This window comes from Plecotus auritus (genome assembly GCF_963455305.1).
Source record: "Plecotus auritus genome assembly, chromosome: 4".
NCBI classification, from domain to species: Eukaryota; Metazoa; Chordata; class Mammalia; order Chiroptera; family Vespertilionidae; genus Plecotus; species Plecotus auritus.
Genome location: NC_137775.1, coordinates 82,542,799 through 82,566,412, shown reverse-complemented (window position 1 = coordinate 82,566,412; position 23,614 = coordinate 82,542,799). Strand labels below are relative to the sequence as shown.

Below are 23,614 nucleotides of genomic sequence, written 5' to 3'. Positions count from 1 at the left end.
ATCTGTCTGCCATTCTTTCATCCATTCAAGAATCCACTCATTCATTCAATTAGTTTTGGGTACCCTGCATTGTGGAAGACGGAAGCTAGTAGAAGATGAGGTCCCAGCTTCCCCAAGCATGTTAACTACACAGCAGACAGCAGCCCGGGAGTCCACACCTGAGCGTCAGAAGCATCTGCCCTACTGTGGGGCATGGGGCAAGGCATAACACCCCATACTCTGGTTTATTTCAAAAGCTGCCTTTAAAATCTCAGTGGTGCTGTGAAAAAAACTCTGGTTGCCACCTGGCAAATCAGTGCTCTGGCAAGTTAGCCTGCAGGGGAGAAATGATCCAATGTGAGGATTTGAAGCTTGGACTTGAGAACTGGCTGCCTGAGCTCCAATCTGCCCCTGCCATTTGCTGGCTGTGTAACCACAGCAAGTCATCGGACACCGCAAGCCTCCCTTTCCCTGCCTGTAAGATGAAGGATATCTGTAGCACCTCTGCTGCTCTGTCTACAGCTCCCCAGATGTTTCTGAGGTGCCGCTGGGGCGAGAAGCACCACCCACACTGTCCTGGAGCACGTGGGAGGCCAGGGGAGGAGGCAAGACCCAGGCCTGTCCCAGAAGGCCTCCGGAGATACCTCATCAATAAAGAGGTACTGCTTCTCCTCTGAACAAAAATGTCTAAAGGATGCACCATGGGCGTGGGGGAAACACTGGGTGTAGCAAAAGCAGCGCGGGAAGCAGAAATGATGCATCACAGCCCATCGGCGCGTCACTGGAGCTCCTGGCTGCCCAGACGCAGGCTCTGTCCTCGGCCTTCTCTGTCTATTGAAGAGCAAGACTCTCCCCACCCACCAGCCCTGATTCTCTCCAGGATGTCATCTGTCTTTGTGGGCAGTGAGGCAGGAGCCTCCTCGTGGGTGCTATTGTCGTGGACATGTTCTGTCAAGCTCGCAGGGAAAAGTCCAATCAGATGAGGGGTGGGATGGCACTCTGGGAAACACAAAGCACTATCCGTATATACAGGCGTTTCCTACCCCCACCCCAAACCTCATTACTGCTGTCCTGAGACCTTCCTCAGGGTGCCCCGCCTCCCTTCCAGTCCAAGCACCTCCACTTCTTTAGAAAGGATGTATGTTACATGTATTTCAGCAAAAACTACTACTCACTCTTTTCTTTGGGAGATTTTAGTCCCCCTCACTTTGTATCCCACCCCCAAGAAAACCATACAGATCAAAATCTCATTCTTCCTTTTTTTTTTTTTTTTTTTTTTTCAGAGAGGAAGAGAGAGGGAGAGAGAGAGAAACATCAATGATGAGAGAGAGTCATCGATCGGCTGCCTCCTGCACACCCCACTGGGGACTGAGCCCAGCCATAAGCCCTGACCAGAATAGAACGGGTAACCTCTTGGTTCCTGGGTCAACATTCAACCGCTGAGTCACACCCAGCTGGGCTCATTCATCCTTCGTAACCCAGTTCATCCGTAACCTCTGGAAGCCTTTCCCACCTGCGACAGGGTGTGAGTCTCTTCTTCAGGAAGTGCTCTGTGGCATTCCCCACTGGGCATCACCTCCTGCACTCCTTTATTGTTCTCAGTGGCACTCCGTGAGGCAGGGGCTGTGCCATCTCACCTGTCCCTATACCTTTCTCAAGTAACCAACCACATGCACACAGTAGGTGCTCAGTCACTGCTCACTGAATAGAATAAAAAATCAAAAGCTGAGCATGTGCCGGCCTGCTTCACTCGACTATATCTGTTTCCCCCATGCTGTCACTCAAGCTGTCCTTGGTCACCTGTCACCCACAGCCTTCTCCTTGAGAGCCGTCGAGCTGATAAACACCTGCACCTCACTGCAGCCGCCACCCCAGCCGTGTGGTCTCTCCCCAGCTGCACTCTGCTCACACTGGTCATCCCTGGCCTGTCTACCTGTCCATCTGTCTGCCAGGACTCCTTGGAGGGTAAACCTGGTCTTCTCAGGCTGAAACCCCTGTGAGGGGAGATCAGAGGAAGCTGGACAAAATGAGAGAAAGGAAGAAGAGGGGAGAAGGGCAAGTAGGCGGGCAAGAATAAAATATCTAACACTCTCCATGCCCTGGGCGTAGATCTCTCACTCAGTTTCATGCAGAAAAGACACACATCTTTGAGGTGCTGGATTAGAGTGGAGTGGACTTCATGGGGTCTGCTCACCAGCATCCATCCCCCTTCCTGAGGAAACCCCTCTCCCCTGCTGTGAGAGCAGGGTGTATGAGGCCACTCTGGTCACCACATTCCTCCTGGAAGAATGAAGGAGCCAAAGCCTCTCCCCAGGGCAGGAGACCAGCCAATCAAACTCCTCTCCTGGGCTCTGAACCTTGAGCAATAATGAAGAAAGCGCTGGTCAGCGTTGTGTGCCTACCCAGATTGCTCTGCTGTGGCTCCCACAGCCATGCTGCTGGAGCGCCCCAGACCCCCATCAACCATGTGGACTGCTGATTGAACCGATATGGTGTGTGGGATGATGCTCCAACCAACTGAGCCACCTGGCCAGGGATGAATTGTTTCACTTTTTAAGAGGATGTGTATTTTTTTTAAGATGAAATAAACATTTACTTAAAACATAGATTAAATGAATTCTATGAGAGACACAGGAAAGGTTCTGAGACAGAGTCTGCTTTGATGGGGTGAGGAGGGACAGGCCCTGCGTGCGTGCTGCTCAGACTTGGCTGCACATTAGAGTGCTCTGGGGAGCCTGCCATTGTGCTCATGCCCCAAAGGGTCAGGCTTAATTGGTTGGGGGTGTCCCAGGCACAGAGATCTTAAAAGCTTCCCCAGGGATTCAAATGTGCAATCAGGGTTGAATGCCCGCTCTCTACACATGGAATTATAATGTGTCTTAGAAATGGACTCTGGTCAACCTAAGGAAGTTCTCTGGGGGATTCACAGTGTGCACATAGGCAACCAATAGATGTTTCTCTCTCACATCAAAGTTCCTCTCTTTCCCCCTTCCTCTCTCTCTAAAATCAATGAAAACAGCCCTGGCCGAGATGCTCAGTGGTTAGAGCATCAGCCCGCACACCAAAGGGTATTGGGTTCAATTCCCAGTCAAGGTCATCTACCTCAGTTGCAGGTCTGATACCCAGCCCCACTAAGGTGCATGTGGGAGGCAACCAATCTAGTCTCTCTCACAAGATGTTTCTCTCGCTCTCTCCCCTCCTACCCCCTTCCATTCTCTCTAAAAAAAAAAAAAATAAATCCTCATGTGAAGATTAAAGAAAAAAAAAAGGTGAAACAATTCATAAATATGTAAAGAAAACCTAATATTCACTACATTCTTTGATTTCCTTCCTTTCCCCAGCCCATATTCATGTCTCCCTCCACATGTTTGGGGCAATCTCTGAGAGCTTTTCCGATGCATTTATTTATCCATTTGGGATTTATTTCATTTTATTTTGACATCACAGCTTGAACTGTGACTACACAACATAACCCAAGGAATTAAAGACTAAAAAAATTTTACAAAGCTACATTAAATATTTAAATCTCCCTTTTAGCATGTGGTTGCTGCACTGTCAGAGACCCAGGTACAGATCTGTCACATACATGACAGTATGCAAAGTACAGTCACATGGAAAATGTGTAGGCCCACCTGTTGTTTACTAATGCCAACATGTAAATGAGTGGCTATATAATAAAATCTTTGTCATACATACTAGTGCTTTTCATTACTACTACCACAGGGTTACCCCTAATGCTTAATATTGAAAAGCTCAGCCAACTAAAACAGGCCCTCTGTGAGAGTGTACATAAATGGATGGAGTCCGCTATTCCAACTATCAAAAGAAGAATCCCGCTTTTTCTTTAAAGGAAGACAGACATTTGCTATACGGACTGTATATACATTCTTGTCCCAGTCCTGCGCAGACAGCCACCTTTGGCATTCACAGTAGTTCTGTTCCACGAAGTCACTGTGAACACTGAATGAGCAAACACTGCCCCACTGCTCCTAGGGGAAACCAGGGTTAGGCTCCTGCCAGTCTCTGGTCACACTTCCCTGAGTGGATCAATGCGCAGCCGTGCTTTGGGTGTGTCTCTGCTTTAAGGTGTTGCACTGAATACACACTGTCGAAGCGTGAACATTCAACTCATGGCAACAGTGCTGTAACTGATGCCTGAAGGATGCTTGCTAACACATGTGTTCTCTGTAAGGCACATCACAGCCATGTGCTTAGGAACACAAGATAGTACTTCAGTACCAGGTGTGAGGGCCGTTTTAAACAGCAAACTCACCAACAGAAAGCACAGAAATGCATGCGCAGCGCGCGCGCGCGCGCGCACACACACACACACACACACACACACACACACAAAGTGGCACTAAATGGACCACAAAAAGGACACTTGCTAACAGGAGAGCTGAGGCATAAGGCAGAGCGTCATCTTGCTGGACCTTGGCTATGAACGTGTGCATCGAGTGACTACTTTTCACTGCTCTGTGCATGTCCATGAGAGACCCCAAAATCACTGGGAGTGTTGGTTTAGGAGTTACAAAATTTGGGGAAGAGGAACCCTGGGAGACACCTGATCTGCGAAAAATGAGGATCAAATGCATTGGGGCCAAGCTTTCTTCCTTTCTAACACCTTTAAGGTGGTATAATTTACACACCATAAAGTTCACCCATTGTGAGTACACAGCTTCAGGGGATGTATCTTTACTTGTTTTTAAACTCTCTCTTCACTGGAATATAAGTTTTAAGAAAGTAAGAATCTTACTTGCCTTGATTATCTTCGATCACAGCCTGAAACAGGGCCTAGTCCAGCCGTGGGCGAACTACGGCCCGCGGGCCGGATCCGGCCCGTTCGGCTGTTCTATCGGGTCCGCGGAGCCGAAAGAGCGGAGGGTTCTCTTGCTCTCCCCTCCGCTCCTTTACTTTGAATTTATATTAGTTCACACAAACACTCCATCCATGCTTTTGTTCCGGCCCTCCGGTCCAGTTTAAGAACCCATTGTGACCCTCCAGTCAAAAAGTTTGCCCACCCCTGGCCTAGTCCATGGCCAGCACTCAGCAAGCACTTGTTAACTGAATAGAGCGATTAAGTAACAAAGCCAGGAGTGTGTTCACTCTCCTGACCCTCAGCCCACATTTATACTCCTGTGCATGTCCTCTCTCCCTCTCCCTGGGCTCCATACCTGTGTTGAGCATGTAGTAGCTATCTCAACAATGTGTTTATTTTCAATCCTCACTGAAGGATATTTTTTTATTTATTTTCAAGAGAGGAAGAGAGAGAGAGAAACATCAAAGAGAGAGAGACAGAAACATCAAAGTGGGAGAGAGAAACATTAATCAATTGCCTCCATACTCGCCCCAACCAGGGATTGAACCTGCAACCTAGGTATGGTGCACGGGACGACTCTCCAACCGAGCCTCCCGGTCAGGGCTCAATAATACATATTTGATGAACTAATACCACAAGCAACTATAGTACTTAGTAAACACAGATGAAGGGTTAACACATGTTTTCTTAACATGATCCTGAGAGAAGAGGATCTAAGACTCTGATTAAGGCAAAAGTACTAGATTCCAGTATTTTTCCAGCCCTACCCCCTGGTAGTAGCAGCAGAAACCATTCCCAACTGTGCATCTTTCTTTGTAGGAGCTGTGCCTGCTCCGTTTTACTATGTCTCAGAGCAAGATGCTGTCAGCTCCCATGTTTTACAGATGAAGAAGCTAAACCTGGGGTAGAGAGAGGTGAACTGGCTTACCAAGACCTCACAATTTTACAATATTCAATTTGATTTTTTTAAGTTTGTTCCAAAAATAAACATAGGATACATACAGCACAGCACATAAAATTGAACGGCAAAATAAAAGAGAGGCATGAGAGGACCAAAATATATATGAAGGCAAAGAGAAGAAGCGAGGAATAAAATTGGATCATTGGCTAAGGTGGCCAGAAAGTTGCCTCTAAGCTGTCTGGAAACCACCTGAAGGAGGAAGGAGTGACCAGCTCCCGGATTCACTATGTCCATTAGTTAAAAAAAAAAAAAAAAGACTATCAGAAAAAGCAACACTGCTTTTCCAGCATAAATCCACTCTCTGTGCTTTAAAAGGCCCTTTGCACCCCAGAAATTCACTCCATAACCCTCTCCCAACCTCAGACCAGGGACAAAGCACTGAATAAGCTCCTCTCTGCACGCACAGGGGGCTGAGAAACAGAAGCCTATTAAAAATGTCATTCCAATTATTCCCCACCCCTCTAAGGCTGTTTATAGGAAACATTATTGAGTTTAATAGCATTTTAAATGCCAGACTCAGTGGGTGAAAGGTTAAAAGTGACAATGTGCTAATACACTAATGAAAAGGGAGAGCACTAAATCATGTAGAAGGGGCCACCTCTCTCTCTCTCTCTCTCCCTCTCTCTCTCTTTCTGTCAGACACACACAGCTTCACTGAAGTTTTAACTAAAACAGGGCATCCAGCACAAAGGCAGTGACACTGAGCATGCTTATATAGCTATAACACCGTGTTCTATTAGGAGCGCATGCATCTGAGCTCTTGCTACAGGAGAGCAAGGATGCACTGAAACAGCAACTTTCAGCAAAGCGTGGTGAACTTGGACTCCAGGCCCAGTTCAGCTACAGGGAAGCTGGGTGACCTAAGGCAAGTATTGTACTTCTCTGGACCTGTTTTTTCATCCATTAACAACAACTACAATCATGGCAGTTAACGTTATCAAGTGCTCACATGGTGACAGGCATGGCTCTGAGTGCTTTATATAAATTGTCCCATGTAGCTCTCACAGTGACCCTACACCATAGTTACTAACCTCCCTACTACAGATACATGGGAAGGAAAAAGCCAACTGCAGTGGTCAGAATGGATGTCCTTAAGGGCCTCTTCAGCCTCAGCTGCAAAAGGCTCTCATTCCATTTATTTGTCAACACCTAAAACACAGCCTTCCTCAGAGGTCTTCCCAAGAGTCTAAACTGTTACTGCTTCACCTTGTGAAGATGAGGTCTGGTATCACCTACGTCTGACAGACAGAGAAAGTAAGTCAACCGCCTGTGTTAACCACCAGCCCGCCAGCCACGGACACTGCGCACACCTAGGGTTCCAATGCCCCATCTGTTCTCTCTCCACTGCAAGGTGATATCTGGGCACCAAAGAGAAAAGATAAGAACGGCGATGAAGGCAGTCTCATCTCTTTCCTTTGAGATCGTATTCAATCCTTTGGTTTTGGTTTATTCTATTTCCTGGCAGACACAGCCACGAGCTGGCACTTGGGAAGGGCTGTGTTGGCAGACAAGCCACCCAGAACAGGGTAGCATAGAAACGGGACCTTGCTTTCACAGAAGCAGCTCTGCTCCAAGCTGTGACTGTCCCATGAACAGGACCTAAGGGCTGAAACACAGTGAGTAGCATGTGGCCGAACCAGACCCCCCTGACTGACAGCGAGGACGTCCGTTTCCTTCCTCCTTAGAAGCCCATTGAAAGCTCCTCTCCCCGCTCAGCCTAGTCTCAGGAAGCCAAGCAGTCTCGACTCCAGCTTCCCCCAAATTGATTTTGCATCTTTCTGCTGAGGTGGTGGATAGGAAAATTTCGGTCAGACAGGAAAACATTTGAAAGTTACGCCCAGTTGGTGGGGAAGAGGCTGTGTGTGTGTGTGTGTGTGTGTGTGTGTGTGTGTTTTAATAGAAGAGTCTTTGAGCCCTTCTTTCCTGGCATGTTTGCTCCCTGAGTTCTTGCTTCAAGGGAAGCCCAGGAAGGAGTCCACTCATCACCTGCACCAGCGCGTCCATGGCAGGGACTTGATGTACGTGGTTTGTAGCCTGTCCGTCTCCAAACAAAAGGCAGATACAGCTGAAACAAAAATGCTTTTCACTCTTACTTTCTGAAATTCTCTGTTTGGGATGACCAGAAGCTGCTGGGAGGGCCATGCGCCTGAAACCAGGGGCCTGAGTGCTGACAGTACCTTTCTGTGTGTCTTTTAGCAATGCCTAGAGATTCTGGTTTCCTCACTTGAAAACCTGCCTTGCTATAAGAATCAAGCAAAGCTAAACACACACACAACAGATTCTCTACAAGATGTTCACAATGCTGAATAGTCTCACTATTAATGCCACGATCACCGTTTTACATTAGATTAAAAAGGGACAACATGTATTTATGAGAAAAACCCGTAATCAGAATAGCCACAATAAAATATTATTTGCTTTATTATATTTATCAATCCCAAAGTCTAAACTTTATATTGAGATAAAGAGAAATTTAGAAAGAGCCACTTACAGAGTTTTGAACATCTTTGAACTTAGGCTTTAAAGGTAAATCTGAAGATTGAACTTGCAATACTATTCATCCCAATTTGGGATGTAAATGAGGTACTGACAATCAGGAGGTGGCCTAGGGACAGCCCTTCCCCACTTCGTACATATCCACAACTTAATTATAACTTAAGAAGACTGCATATCTATGCAATCTATACTTGCATAGATTGAACTTGACCTACTATGTGCCTCTTGCCTGGCTGGTGTGGCTAAGTGGATTGATCATCGTCCCGTGCACCAAGAGGTTGCCAGTTCAATTCTCAGTCAGGGCACATGCCCAGGTTGTGGGTTCATTTCCCAGTGGGGGGCGTGCAGGAGGCAGCCAATCGATATTTCTCTCTTATTGATGTTTCTATCTCTCTCTCCCTCTCCCTTTTTCTCTCTCTTAAAAAAATCAATAAAAACCTATTAAATATATATATTCTCATAAAATACATTTACTCTCTGAAGAACTTTATATATATATATCCTCATCTTCTCCCTCAAAAAAGGAGCCCTGGATCAATATATCCAGTACCCTTACTTGACTATATACTTCATTCTTCTTCACCTCCCCCCATTAACTTTCCCCTTATTTATAGCACAGCACACACATAAACCAGTCCTCATGGAAGCTAAAAATGAAATAAAAATGAAGGAGTGCTCACAGAAAATAACGGTTAAGACTACTGATGTTTTTAAATGTATTTCTCCTGTACCACATGGCAAAGTTCAGAGTACTGGTTGCTTTGTGGATATTCATAAAACACACACATTGATCAGGACAAATTATTTTTACTTTTGGCCAAAAGCCACCTATTCAGATGCATTATCTTAACAATAAAAATCAGCCCCAGCCAGCTTGCTCAGTGGTTAGAGTGTCGGCCCTGGGACTGAAGGGTTGTGGGTTCGATTCCGGTCAAGGACACATACCTCCGTTGCAGGCTCGATCTCTGCCCCAGTTGGGCCATGCGAGAGGCAACCAGTCAATGTGTCTCTCTTGCATTGAAGTTTTCTGTCTCTCCCCCTCCCTTGCTCTCTCTCTCTAAAAATCAATGGAGCCCTAGCCAGTCTGGCTCATTGGATAGAGTGTTGGCTTGCGGACCAAAGGGTGCTGGGTTCGATTCCGGTCAAGGGCACGTACCTCGGTTGCAGGCTCCTCCCCGGCCCAGGCCCTGGTCAGGGTGTGTGCAGGAGGCAACCAATCCATGTTTCTCTCATACCAATATTTCTCTGTCTTTCCCTTTCTCTTCCACTCTCTCTAAAAATCAATGGGAAAATATCCTTGGGTGAGGAGTAATAAAAAAAAGAAAATCAATGGAAAAAATATCATGTGAGGATTAACAAAATAAATAATAATAATAATAATAATAATAATAATAAAATAAACGGGAAAAAAGGGGTTTCAGAGTGTAGAGTTTTAGTTTGCAAGTAGTTTTTGGAGAGTTAAGATTAGATAACATTTTAGACTTGATTTCAGAAAAGGAACCACTGCACCAATACATCACAGTCATCTTGGCTGCTGCTTTTAAAGATGCTTTAGCTCCATAAGGCAGGAAACAAAAAGAGAGGGGGGGATTTTATTATCATGGATGTGTCTATGACGGCTAGTCACTAATCACTGGCCGTCGGCAAGAGTGGGTGCCAGGGCCCCAAGGAACTCAGCATGTCCTGGTACTTGGGGAAATGAAAGGATTATTCAGGGGCTCGGAAGACCCAGGGAAGCTGGATTAGGCAGGGTGCATTTGCCTAAATTTGCCTGTTTACGCTTAGGGAAAGAAAGAGTAGGCAGACAGTGATCTACTGCAACCACTTTTAATTATTCTCTACCATCTGGAATGTTTTCTACTCAAAACATCAGCATGTCGATGCCCACATTTGGACTGAAGAACCAAGCATGTGGATTAGAGCTTGCTAGAAAAATGAACTTTGAGTTTACAGAGTCGGAGCAAAGCAATGCTGCCTCTGGAGGCCATAAACCAGGCCTGTTTGCACAGGGAGCCTTCAGATCCTCTGGTGTTTGTGTCAGGTCCTAACCCAGTGTCCACCTCCGCCCTTATTTAAACTGCGCAAACAGGGCTGGAAGGCAAATAAACGAGTTTTGAAAATAAGCCATTCTGTAGGAAGTTTAGATGTGTAATCTCTGTTGGCCCCCTTTCTACACACCCTTACTCCACTAAAGGGTGTTAATGAAAGAGATTAGGTGATGGGTCCCAGAAATCGCCACCTTGGTGCCATCCTAATACCACTAAGAGCCCTCCTCTTCCACACACAGCAGGAAGGTGGGGTCAGGCCCGGGACACTGCCATGTGCATCTTGATTCTGACTCACCTTTATTTCCTACCACCTTGCGTTACCCAATGCATCCTGCTCCTAGGGGCCAGGCATTGAAGCCCATTCTGGGCTGGCATCTGGCCCAGACTGGGTGAGTCCACAAAGACCTGCCAAGGACCACCTGCATGAGGGCACCTGATAAGCAGGACTTAATGACGACGATTTGGTTCAGTTGACTTAAACCAAGGCCAGGAAGGTTAATGAAAAACATCCAGCACTCAAATACCCCTATTTGTCAGCAAATACTATTCACAAGGGAATGTTTCGAATCGTCTTCAAAGTGGAGAAGGAAAACAACAACATAAAAGGCAAGAGTTGCCAGAAAAAATGTGCTACAGATAAACAGAAAATACAACTCTAGCCCCAAAGGCACGACCTGAGATGAACACAATCCACACTCTGCCACAAACTAGTCCCCCCCATACCCCTAAACACAATAAACAGTCCAGTCAAATCAGTCAAATATCGAGATCTGTTAAATGCTGTATGCCAAGATCTATCTCTCTCTCTCTCTCTCTCTCTCTCAGAGAAAAAGAGAGAGAGAGAGAGAGAGAGAGAGAGAGAGAGAGAGAGAGAGATGGCAATATACATTACTACAAAATTTCACTTTACTAATTGAAAGTGGTATTTCAAACACCATGTGAAAATGCATGGTGCTTTTGTCAGCCTCTCAGCACCCCAGGAGTCTGGATGTGGCCTCACAAAGGGGAAATGCAGCCTGGGAAGAAAACCAAACATCAGAGGAGGGGCTAGACCTCAGTCTGAACTCACAGCTGGTTCTTTGAGGATCCCCAGAGTGTGCAGGCACCCTCACCCGAGGCTCAACGTGCAACAACCCACTTCCTGATGAATCTGGGCCTCGGAGCAAGAGCCTGGAGGCCAGGTGTCCTCCACCCCGGGCCTGCTGAACAAGAGGAACTGCCTGGGACACCAGTGATATTAGGCTTCGGCTATGAAGCACAGGTCAACTTTATGCAGAAGAATGGGAGGACACAAGTAAACACACACAGAGGAGGAGGGAAAGAGGAAAGGCTCTCCCTGCCAAAGCCTTGTAGAGGGAGCATGGATCTGTTCCTTTCACTCTGCGGCCACTGCTCTGTCCCCTACTGGACATGCACGGAGGCAGGAACTAAGGCCAGGGCCTGCAGAGGGTACATTAATGCACTATGCTCAAGTCCTGTTTCTGCCATCTTCCCTGACTGCCCTGGGAGAGACTACAGAACCACCTTCCTAAAACACCAGAGACCCTGTTCCACAGTCCTGCATGACTCCCTAGTGCCTGGGAGAGAAGCAGGACCCCTGCCTGGCATCCCGGGACGCCACAGGTACCCAGCCATGCTTTCCAAGCTCTGCCCCCTCAACTCCCAGGCACAGAAATGCCTCTACCCTTCCACTCCAAACACCATCCCAGGCAAGAAAGGCACCACAAAACTTCAGAGCCAGTAAGCAAACTGTCATTACTAGAGTGTACATGCAGGCAGTTCAGAAGACCAGAGGGATCTCCTTGACCGAGACAAGGACTGAGTCCCCCCTTCACCCCCCCACCCCCAAGGAGGTTCTGCCTGACCTGTGTCCCAAAGGGACAGACAGGGCAAAAGAGGGCAGGAAGGGAGCTGCATGCACTAAGGTAAGAAGTAGGAGAAATATGACTTCCAGGGAAAAGGAATGGTCTGTGTGTGTGAAAGGTGATGAGGCCAGGAACCAGGTCTATGAAGGGCCCTTTATGGCAGGTATAAAAATTGGACTTGATCCTACATGTGGGAGGTGGCCACTCACGACTTTAGGCAGGACTAGCACGAGGTTTCCACTGCAGAGCTCATTCTGCGACGGATGTAGAGGACGGGCTGGGGAAGGAGAGGTGAGTCGGGCCGCGTGGAGACCCGTTAGGAAGGAGGCTGCTGCAAGAAGGCATAACCAAGCCTGGACGGAGGCAAAGGCAACAACAGCACAGGACAGTGCTGGGCGGGTCTCAGAAGACTCAGTGGCACAATCAATGAAGATGAGGGGTGGTCAAGGGCGGTGCTCTGGCCTTGTTCAGGAAGCAGATGCACAAGCACACAAGGGAAATAAAATGTGCTAGGTGCGGTGATGGCTACCCAGGGAGTAGTGTGGATGGTGGGGTCATCAACCCAAGAGAGAAAAGAGCAGCAGCCCAGGGCCTGGGAAGGGGGGAAGAGAAGACTGAAAAGGAGCAGAGTCCCCCACTTCCCCCCGCCCCAGGCAGCCAGGGGAAGAGCACTCTAGGGAGGACCAGCCAACCTGGGACCAGCACGTGGGCTGCACAGGGGCAGTGGTCTTAAGATTATTTTTTCTGATGGGTCCCAGGTGGCTGGAAGGGTGCTTAGCAGACAGTGGGGCCTCAGTAAGTATTTGTGGAATGAATGACGGCATGAAGAGTCCACCAGATTCAGGAACCAAAGGTCCCTGGGGACCTTGCTAAGTGAACACTGGAGTAAAGGAGAAAGCAGAAGCTGGTGGACACGGTGAACTGGACATGGCAGAGTGGAGACCGAGAACTGGACTGCCGGTTTGGGTGGCCGAGATCTTGAGGGGGTGGGAGGTAAGGGAGAAAAATGGTTGGGTATAAAGGAAAGTAAGAGGGGAACCAGAGAGAAATACATCAAGTCAAGGGGTATCCAGGACCACAGGAAGTGAGATCCAGGACCACAGGGGAGGGGTGCCCGGGGGAAGGGGACACACTGGCCCTGGCAGCTCCCTGTAGGGTTCCCTGCCTCCTGCTCCACAAAGTCTCTGCTCCCTCCGACGTTCTGACACTTGTCCAGATACAGAGAAGATGCTCCATTCATCCCTCTGGAATTGATGTGATTCTGAGGAGGAAAACAGGAAGTTGAAGAGGAAAAGGAAGGACTTGGGGAGAGAGGCAAAAAAACAAAATTAACATCCTCCCAGGCCCTCTTATATTCGAAACAGGGCTAGGAAATGTTTGTTACCTATTGAACGAATTCTTCTGAACCAGTGCCACGCCGCTACCCTCAGCACGACTTTACCCCCATTCACGTCCCAAGAGGGATTGACAAGAGGATGGCTATTCTGCAGGTTCCAAGGCAGGACGCTGAGTGCCAGCCAGAAGGTCACCAGAAGACCGCCAGCTTCCTGTCAGTCTATCAGCCTTTCCTGTCTCTGGTTGAACTAATGGGGTTCAGAATCAGAACCCGCAGACATACAGACAAGCACCTGACCATGGGCCAGGGTGCATGGTTAAAGCCTGCAGTGACTGCCACTGAGCCACAGGGGTGGTTCCATGGTTCCCTCTTGGATCTTACAATGGCCACACTGGGTTTCAAACAGATGTGTCAAGGAAAGCATTAGATGTGTGTGTGTATTCGTGTGTGTGTGCGTGTGTGTGCGCGCATGTGTATGTGTGCATGCACATGTGTGGATGCAAGTGTACAAAGCTGGCTGGTAAGACACTTTTACACCCCAGAAACATGTCTTCATTTTGCACTGTCTCTGGAAAAACAATTTTAAAAATATATAAAATAAATTCTTCAATCACAAAATAGTTACTGAGCACATGCTCTGGGCAAGGCACAATGCTACAGGACATGCCCAAAATTATAAGATCCACTTCCTTCCCTCAAAGGCTCAGACACCAAATTCAGGAGCTAAGCCATCCATGCAGTCCAGCTTCCTTATTTCAGAAGTGATAAAACTAACCTTTATTGAACACTGACTGCAAGCCAGGCAAGGCCGAGGCACATCATATGATTAACTCATGGGACCCCAATGACCCTGTAAGGAACAACTAATGTGAGCGATCTTATTAATTGCCAGGCACTGTGCTAAACACCAAATAAGATGACCTCATTTAACCTCCAACTCTAGAAGCAACTACTACTGCTATTTACTGACTCCTACCATGTGGCAGGAATTGCTCTAAATACTTATGGCAACTACCTCATTTAATCCTTCCAGAGGCCCACCGTACGGAACTAGTGAGGTTCAGAAAGCTTAAGACACTTGCCCAGAGGCACACAGCTAAAGGGCCCCAGAAGTGGGGTGACCACACAACCCATTGGCCCATGAAATCATGTGGTCTGGCCTTGCCAAGCCAACGCCAGGCGGAACTCGAAATTCAATAAATTTAGGAGCTTCTTCCATAGCAATGTAAATTTATATTAAGTGAAATATATTAAGCGAATGTTATAAATATCCAAATGGACCTTGGCCGAAAAAAGGTTCCCCACCGCTGATAAGGGAAAAGAAGTCAGTGCCCCTTGCTAAATAAACAGATATTGCATGTTTTAAAAGTTCTCTCGGCACACAGGTTGAAAATCCCTGGTTTAGCTTAATGAAGTCATGGCAACTTTGGGGGACCATCCACTGTGTGGGCCAACTTTAGATCTCAGCTGTCTCCATTTGTTTCAAACAAGCTAGTCTAAAATGGGAAGAGGAAACCAAATCCAGCCTTCAGACCCCTTAAAGCTTTTATTCATTCATCCATTCATTCAATTGTTCTAAAAGCTACTGGGCCCCAAAGTCAACTGTCTTTGTCTCCTGTGTTCATGGAGATGTCCTCAATTCCAGCATAGTGTGCATTTCAAACCTGCTCCCAAAACGATTGGAACCCAGATAAAGAAACAATTGCTTCCTGCGAATATAAGAGGCAATTCTGTTATTGCTACTGCTATAAAAACTCAAAGTTTTTGAATCTAGCCACAAAACTCTAAAAGTTGCCCCATATTTCATAACTTACCAATTAAATTTTATCAGTTACCTAATGGACAAGTCAGTCTAAGCTCCTTCAAGAGAAACTGTCAAGAAAATAATTTCCTGTTGGATACAGACATTCAAAGACTAGTGGTAACTGGACACGGTGATTAGAATCCCATTTATGCTACACTAAAAACCGGCTTGGTCCCTGAGGGCTGAGTGTGCAAAGCACTAGGGTAGGAGAAGGAAATGGGTTTAAGTGATACTTGAGTATGATGTGAACTAGCCCCAAAAGATGGAAGTGGAGGTATTTAATGTGCTGTCACTTTTAAGAATCCATGGTGATCCTTATCTCACCAGAGATCAAGGCAATAAGTAGCTTAAAGTAGTTGTGTTACACTATTTGGCTTATTGCAATCAGGAAACATCTGTCTAAAAAGCCAGAGTTTGTAGAATTTCAGAAGAACCACTCTCACTGTGCCACCCTTTCGGATGGCCTGTGGCTGTGAATGAGGCAGGATTCAAAGAGGAGATAGAACAGAAGCTGTAAGGCTACTGAGCTGGATAACTCTCCACTTGCCCCTCCAAGCCCATTCTCTGCCCTGCTCTGTGTCCCAGAGCACAGAGTGGATGACCTTTATGGATGTCCTTTATGGAGTACATCAATGGACTTCCTGACCCTGGTTCCACCTGAATCCGTTGGCGGTTGGACAGCAGAGGAGGGTGTTCTCACCGGCGCCTCCCTGCTGGGCAGATGTGGCAGGGACTGGATCCTACCGAGGGTCCTCTCCTCTCCTTGGGCTGCAGCTCGCTTGCATTATCTCACCGTCATTCTCTCTCCCTCACCCTCTCTCTCCATGACCTCTTAAGAAGTTCTTTATCTACTCCATCCCCATCCCTTCAGGCTTCGGGCTATCGCCCCAGTTTTGCAAGAGGTGGGTCTGTTTCCTCTGCTCCTGTCTCCACCCCTGTTAATACTGCTTTCAGCAACCTTTCCTGAATGACCCCATCTGTTTCTTGTGGGACCCGACTCATGCAGTTGTGCTCCGCAAATAAAAGGCTTAATACTACCACCACCTGATAATAATTAACCTGGTCTATACAACCACTGGCAACAGGCCACTCCAAGTCGGCAAAGGTCCTCCCTTACATACTGGGGAACCAGTGGGAGGCGGACAGACAGCTACTTCCTATGGGCCCGCTAAGTTCCAAATGACCCACAGTGCTGACAACTAGGATCAGAACAGGCTTGCTTTGTGCAGGGTACTCTGGGACTGGCTTCTCACAAACTTGGACCAAGACAAACCCCCACTACGGGCTAGTGACTACCTGTCCCAGTGTCTCAGGAGCCTCTGCTGAGGACGGAGTTGGGGGACACAGACCCTTGAGGACACCAGGGACCTGAGGCTGCAGTAATGAATCCCAGGCATGGCCTCGTGAACATCCAGCCACACAGCTTTTAGTTCTGATTTTGAAAGAGCAATACCCACTATGAATGGGGTCTAACTTTATACTGATAAATAATGTTTTTAAATAATATCTAATCTGTTCTAGTGAAGCGAAAGGCCCTTGTTCTGTGTGCTCGAAGTGCTACAGAAAGGGTTACTTGGGTGGAAGGGATGAGCCAGGGAGTCCCTAGCGCAGTACTCCTGGGACACAAAGAGATTCTTTTACCTTCTATTTTTTCAGGATGGAGCAGGAATTGGAGTGAGGGTGGGCATAAGGGGGAGAGTGACTGAGGGAGGGGGAGAGTCCAAAAACAAACAGGCCACTTATCTCTGGGATGTCTTTCTACCTTTTCCTACAGCTGAGTAGCCTGGGGGCGGGTTGTCTGCCAAGCCTCCCCGCCCATGTAAACACTCCGGCACCAGCTGGGGTTTGGAATCTGCTGAGTCTCTGCCAGCTGGGAACCTGGAGATGGGTCAGATTAAAGGCATGCGTAATGAGGGAGGGGGTGGGAGACAGAGGCTGTATTTACACAGAGGGGGGTCTGCAGGGGTCAGTAAGGCTCTGGCCTCTGGAAGTGGAAAAATATGAAGGGAAGAGGAAAGAGTTTCAATGTGCCCAAGCACCACGCCCCACCCAAATGGCCCAAGGCTGTTAAGCTCATTTATTTTTTTCCTTTAAAAAACTGACTTCTTTGTCCCCATCTCAGTCCCCCTGCACTCCCACCCCCACGTCCCCCAAAGCAATTACACACAGCCCTTTGAAAGTTTCGCAGCTGGCTGCTTGAGAAGGCTCAGCGTGATCAGACAGCACGGACACTCAATCCTCTGCAATCCCAATTTGGGAACGTTAACACGGAAACCCAAGCCACGTGCTGACAAGCAGGCCCTGGGCCACGTTCAGCCCCAGACTGAGGCCAAGGGTGGGGAGAGCTCAGATAGCCAGCAGTCCCAGGCAGCCATCCTGGCCTCCAGCCCTACAGACAGACTTCAGGCTCCCCAGGCAAAGCCAGAGGGCAAGGATTCAGAGGAGACAGCCCATTGGACAAGACCACCAACCATTAGGCCCCCCTGCAGAGGGCACAGGGACAGAATTAGGGTGGGAGGGGGTTAGGGGACAAGAACAGAATGAAGTCAAAAGTCCTGAAGGGCACTGGTGGCCACACCTGTTAGGAAAGCCACCTGAAGCCCTATGGAAGCACCTGCAATATCTGAACCCCAGATGCTATATATACTACTGAGAAGAGGAAGCAGGCAGCGCTGAGGAGCAAATGGAAAAAAGCACTGGTGGGGGCAGGAGACCTGTCCTTGGGCAGCTCAGCCACAGACCAGATGTGGAGCCTCAGCCTCCCGCCGTCTCTGTCACTAGGCCTCACCTTTTCAGAGGGTCTTCTCAAGTCCCTTTGCCTCCGTGAGTCTTCCACACGCTTCCAAGACAGGGATTCACCTACAGGAGCAGGGTTCAAGTCTGGCCCTTCTCGCCTCTTAGAAATCCCTGTCACAATGGGTGTGTATTTCCGTGACACTCAGATCTATTCTTCTTACTCATGTCTTTGTCCTGGTGGTCAGTCCTGCATCTTCACCTAGATAGCACATCATCAACTCCCATTCCACATGCCAAAAATCACTTTGCATCATTTAAAAAATTACATTTTGGGGGTAACACTAGCTAATCCTCCTATCCCAGCGGTCGGCAAACTGCGGCTCGCGAGCCACATGCGGCTCTTTGGCCCCTTGAGTTTTTAGTAAAGGCCAGCTTAGGAGTACCCTGATTAAGTTAATAACAATGTACCTACCTATATAGTTTAAAAAATTTGGCTCTCAAAATAAATTTCAATCCTTATACTGTTGATATTTGGCTCTGTTGACTAATGAGTTTGCCGACCACTGTCCTATCCTATCCTACATAATAAAAGGCTAATATGCAAATTGACCGAACGGTAGAATGACCAGTCACTATGACGTGCACTGACAACCAGGGGGCAGACACTCAGCGCAGGAGCTGCCCCCTGGTGGTCAGTGCGCTCCCACAGGGGAGCACAGCTCAGTCAGAAGATGGGCTCATGGCTGGCAAGCGCAGCGGTGGTGGCGGGAGCCTCTCCTGCCTCCACAGCAGCACTAAGGATGTCCGACTGACGGCTTAGGCCCGTTCCCCATGGGGAGTGGGCCTAAGCTGTCAGTCGGACATCCCCCGAGGGCTCCTGGACTGTGAGAGGGCACGGGCTGGGCTGAGGGACTCCCCCCCCCCCACACACACACTGAGTGCACGAATTTCGTGCACCAGGACTTCAGTATCATTATATAAAGCAAACCTTGTATCTTTATTCCAAAAACTGGGGCCAGGAAACATCCCTATTTTTGCCCATGTCCCAGGCTGCAATCAAAGACTCCCCACCTTCCTGTATAGCCACCTGTTGGCTTTTTCCTTTATTATGTTACTAAATCCATTATTTCCACTCTCAGTGCTATTATAGAGCTTCACACCATCGTCTCTCGGCAGCCCATGAAGAGGCTTCTAGCTAGATTCTCTGCCTCGGAAGTCAACTCTCCTTCCTCCCCTCCAGCCATCCTAGACAGGATAACCAGGTTATTGGTAAAATAAGCAGACACCCCCTTAATGGATCCACACTGCTTATAGGATACTCTCTCTTTAATCTGACATTACTGAACCTCCACCCTCTCCACCCATGATTATCACAACTCCCAAAGAAACTCAGTACCACAGCCCGGATGTTCTAAAGGATATTCTAGAATATTATCCCATGAAATATTCTCCAAGGTCAACAAATACGTTTGGTGCAGATATACAATATACATTACTACTATATTAAAGGCTCTGACAAGTCCTGCAGTAAAGAAACCTATTTCCCAAGCAGATAGGGCCCAAGAACTTTTGTAGCATTTCATCTATTAACTGCTTCCTTAGAACTTCTGAACACCTTTTCTTGCCTGGAACAACAGCCCTCTGTTCTGCCTTCATTTGTGTCTCTAACTTGACTTTCCTTCAAGGGCCAGCTCTGACCTTACTCCTCTGGAAGCCTTCTCCCCAATGCTATGATCTGCGCTCATGCTGCTTCCTTCCCTCACACCTGAAGCACCAACTACTTGTACCTCCTTGCTGAGAGGCAGGAGAGTACAATGGCTAAGAGCCTAGATTTTGAATTCAGAAAGACCTGTGTTAAAATCCCAATTCTGCCCTCACTAAATCTGAGATGGAGTTGTTCAGTTTGCTCGGTATAGAGACACATAGCAACCTATTTAAAAAAGGCTATTGAGGGGATTAGAAGGTCAAGTCTAGCACAAGGCCTGGCACAGTGGTCGGCAAACTCATTAGTCAACAGAGCCAAATATCAACAGTACAACGATTGACATTTCTTTTGAGAGCCAAATTTTTTAAACTTAAACTTCTTCTAACGCCACTTCTTCAAAATAGACTCGCCCAGGCTGTGGTATTTTGTGGAAGAGCCACACTCAAGGGGCCAAAGAGCCACATGTGGCTCACGAGCCGCGGTTTGCTGACCACTGGCCTGGCACATCCCAGTACTCAATAAGTAACAATTAGTCATTTTTCTTCTTATTTTTAATCTTGGCTTTGTCATATATCATTTCCTGTGTATCTTCCAGGTGAGAAGCCACTGGAGGCCCCACTGTCCCATCCCTCCCCTCTCCACCTACATAAATCCAGGAGCAACAGCTTCACCTTCCACCAGACAGCACGCAAATGCACAGCCTGGGCAGGAAAGCAGAGCCACCTGCCCAACTCATCAGTACTGAGCAACAGGCTGTTGGTCCCGAGACGATTCACTGCAGTCAAGTCCCATAACTTCACAGAAGTTTCCAAATGTTACCATCCTGCCCTATCCCCACCCCTGCTTACTGCACCCCTGGAAGGGTAGGGAGGCCCTGTGGAGTCCCAAGTGAACAGGTCTCACCCAAAAGCGGGCTGGGTGGCCCATTTCCACAGCCTCAAAACGGGGCAACAATGGGCTTCTGTGTCAGGACTGACACTTGAAATTTCCAGCTGCTGTTTCTAAAGCTTACATTTTACCACAGGCCATTTCATTCATGTGACTTGTTCAGTTACTATCTGGAACTGAGAAGTTTCATTTCCACTTCTAGTCAATCCTGACTTGCGTTTTTCTTGATGCTTTTTGTATAGCCTTCTCTGGTTTAAAATATACCCATTTCACCCTGTGAGCTATACTCTTCAAAAGGCTTCTGAAAAGCTTTTACGTGTCGTAGGTGGGAGTGATATCTCTAGCGCCAAGGGCGAGGACTTACCTCACCAGCATCTCCCGGCCGCTCTGCCGCACCCCCTCCTCCTGCTCCTGTGCCCTCTCTCCCTCTCTGCTGCATCCCAACTCCACTCCATGCTCCAGCTTCTCCCCCTCACTCCATCCACCTCTCCTGCTCTCCAAACAGCCTGTCACTACCCCAAACCTTCCCTCTTTCCATTTCCAAATGAAACAGCTTTAACGTGCCTTTTCTGATCATCAAAATGCTGTACATTTCATTGAATACAACACACACACACACACGTGATAAATGCATGGAAAAAAAATTATTTGAAATTCTACCACAGAAAAAAAACCCACTGATTTATATATTGATGATTATCCTCAGAGATACCTTTTTATAAAAACAAAGCAAATCCAAACTTTTACAGAAAAAGGCCACCACAATATGTCATTCTGTAATCTGCTTTTTTAAAAAAACAAAACTACAACCATATGATTTGGACATCATCTATGATAGTGCATACGGAATTATGTCACCACTTTAAATTGACCTAAAAAATTCTCTAACAGTAGGCATTTAGGAACAACCTCATCTTTTTAAAATACTAGCATCTCAAAATATTTGGATGTAATATTGAGTTGGGAGAAAAAGCAGAATTTGGTCTGTGCACTTTTATTATAATCAAGAAAAACCATAATGACCAGGCATAAGAACAGAGTAGACATTAAACCAGTGCTAAGCGGAAGAGCCTGAAAGAAGTCTATTTATAAAAGTGGTGTTCAAACAGCAAAGGAAGTCCTTCAAAAAAAATAACCTGTAAAATGCAAAAATCCCCATTATTTAAAAAAATGCAATGACAGTGAGGTCAGGGTAAAACATTTCAAGCGGTTGATCTTCACTTATTTTAATGTCATAGTTTTCTTCCAAGTGGGGAAGGAAGACAGCAGTACTGAAGCCATTTGGTCTTTGAGACAGGGAACCGGTGAGAGGCACCTGAGGGTGGGCATTCATGGGGAGAGCCGTGGGCGGGGCTCAGGCTCGGAGTTCACCAAGGAGAAGCTTTTAGCAAATGAACTCAACCTGCACTTCGCTTAATGGTCTTGGTGGCCCAGACACAATGTTTGTGTGCAAAAGGTGTACCTGGTGCGAGATGGATATACAGACTCCATAGAACTATAGCATGAAAATGAGAGGCACAGAAAAAATGACAGCCCAATGATGGCTGCAATAGTCATGCAATTAATTCATTAACATTCATGAGTAACTAACATCGATGGAGTCCTTACGGGATGTCAAGCTCTGTGGAAAGTGATGTACATGCATTATCACTGGATCCTTCCAAAAACTCAATGAAAAAGGCACAATTATTTTCATTCCCATTTTGCTGAGCAAAAAACTTGAGGCATGGTTATCTAGTAAGGATCTATAAGATATATATCTGCAATCAAGCAATCTGAATTCCAAGCCTGCTTCCAGCCCTCACGCACTTCTCGGGATTTATAAGCCCAGCACACTCTGGCACCGGGATATGGAGAATCAGGGTACACATCCAGATGACTAAGGCCTCAAGTCTGCAGTCTGTTTTTCAGGAGAAAGAGAGCCTGCGAGTTAATCATCATAATAAACCGTCTTCTCTATAAGGAGCTCTATGTACTACACAAGAATGCCACGCTGTCTTTCACTTTCAAGAGGTCTCCATGGAAATGCAGAAAACCAAGAGCGACAGGGAGCCAGTCCTCTCCAACCTGTTTAGTTTTATATATGCCCCTAGTCTGGGACTTCGGCCACGTCACCATGGTCATTTTTTTAGAAGTAAAACGGACCACAGGCACTTAGGAAGAATCACAGAAGGCAGGCATTCCTGGAGGAAGCTGAGCTTGCAGGCTCAAGGACAGTAAGTATATTTAGCTTAAACATGACGAGTGGAAGGTCTAGGATACTATATTTGGGCAAACGGTTGATTTGGGGTTTGGTGTAGTCCTGGGTTTGGCAGCAGCGCCCGTTTCCCACCCTGCCCCCGCCCAGGCCACGTGGGCGCGGCTACAGAGCTTGGCTCTCACATGGGCAAAATCCACTGACTTCTCCCTGGGCTGGAGAGCAGAGGTGGCACAGCTACTCCAGGGAGTGACAGGGTGAGGAACAAGCAGCAAGAAGCCAAAAGAGAAGGAGCCCCAGGATGGGTGGTGATGGTGTCCCATCCAGAGGGCAGAAGTCCCCCTGGGATCCAGATCCAGTCCCATAAGGGGCACCTCACAACTCAGGCCACACTGACGTAACCACTGATTTTCTTATCCATCTTCCCTGTCAGCCTGAGCAGGGAGCATACATTAATCATCTCCAGGTCCCATGGAGGAGGTGTTCAATAAATGTTTATGGAATGAATTTAAAAGAGTTCTGGAGATTGATTGCAGGAATAATGTGAATGTACTTGATAGTACTGAACTGTACACTTAAAAATGGTTAAGATACTAAATTTTATGATATGTATATTTTACTACACTAAAAAAAATAGCACATATTACAGGGGGGGAAAGGTGGTGACACTTGGAAACTTCTAATGTTCACTATGTGAAATTTGGTGAAGTATGGGTTGAGTAATTTGCATGTAAGGACTGTGGGGGCCCAGCTGGTGTGGCTCAGTTGTTGAGCATATCA

The 23,614-nt window shown here is 47.3% G+C and overlaps 1 protein-coding gene across 1 annotated transcript in view; it reads right to left on the bottom strand.

Moving 5' to 3' along the window:
• Nucleotides 1-23,614, bottom strand: part of TRAM2 (translocation associated membrane protein 2) — a 78,308-nt gene that overhangs the window by 36,168 nt on the left and 18,526 nt on the right. The gene's annotated exons all lie outside the window — the stretch shown is intronic.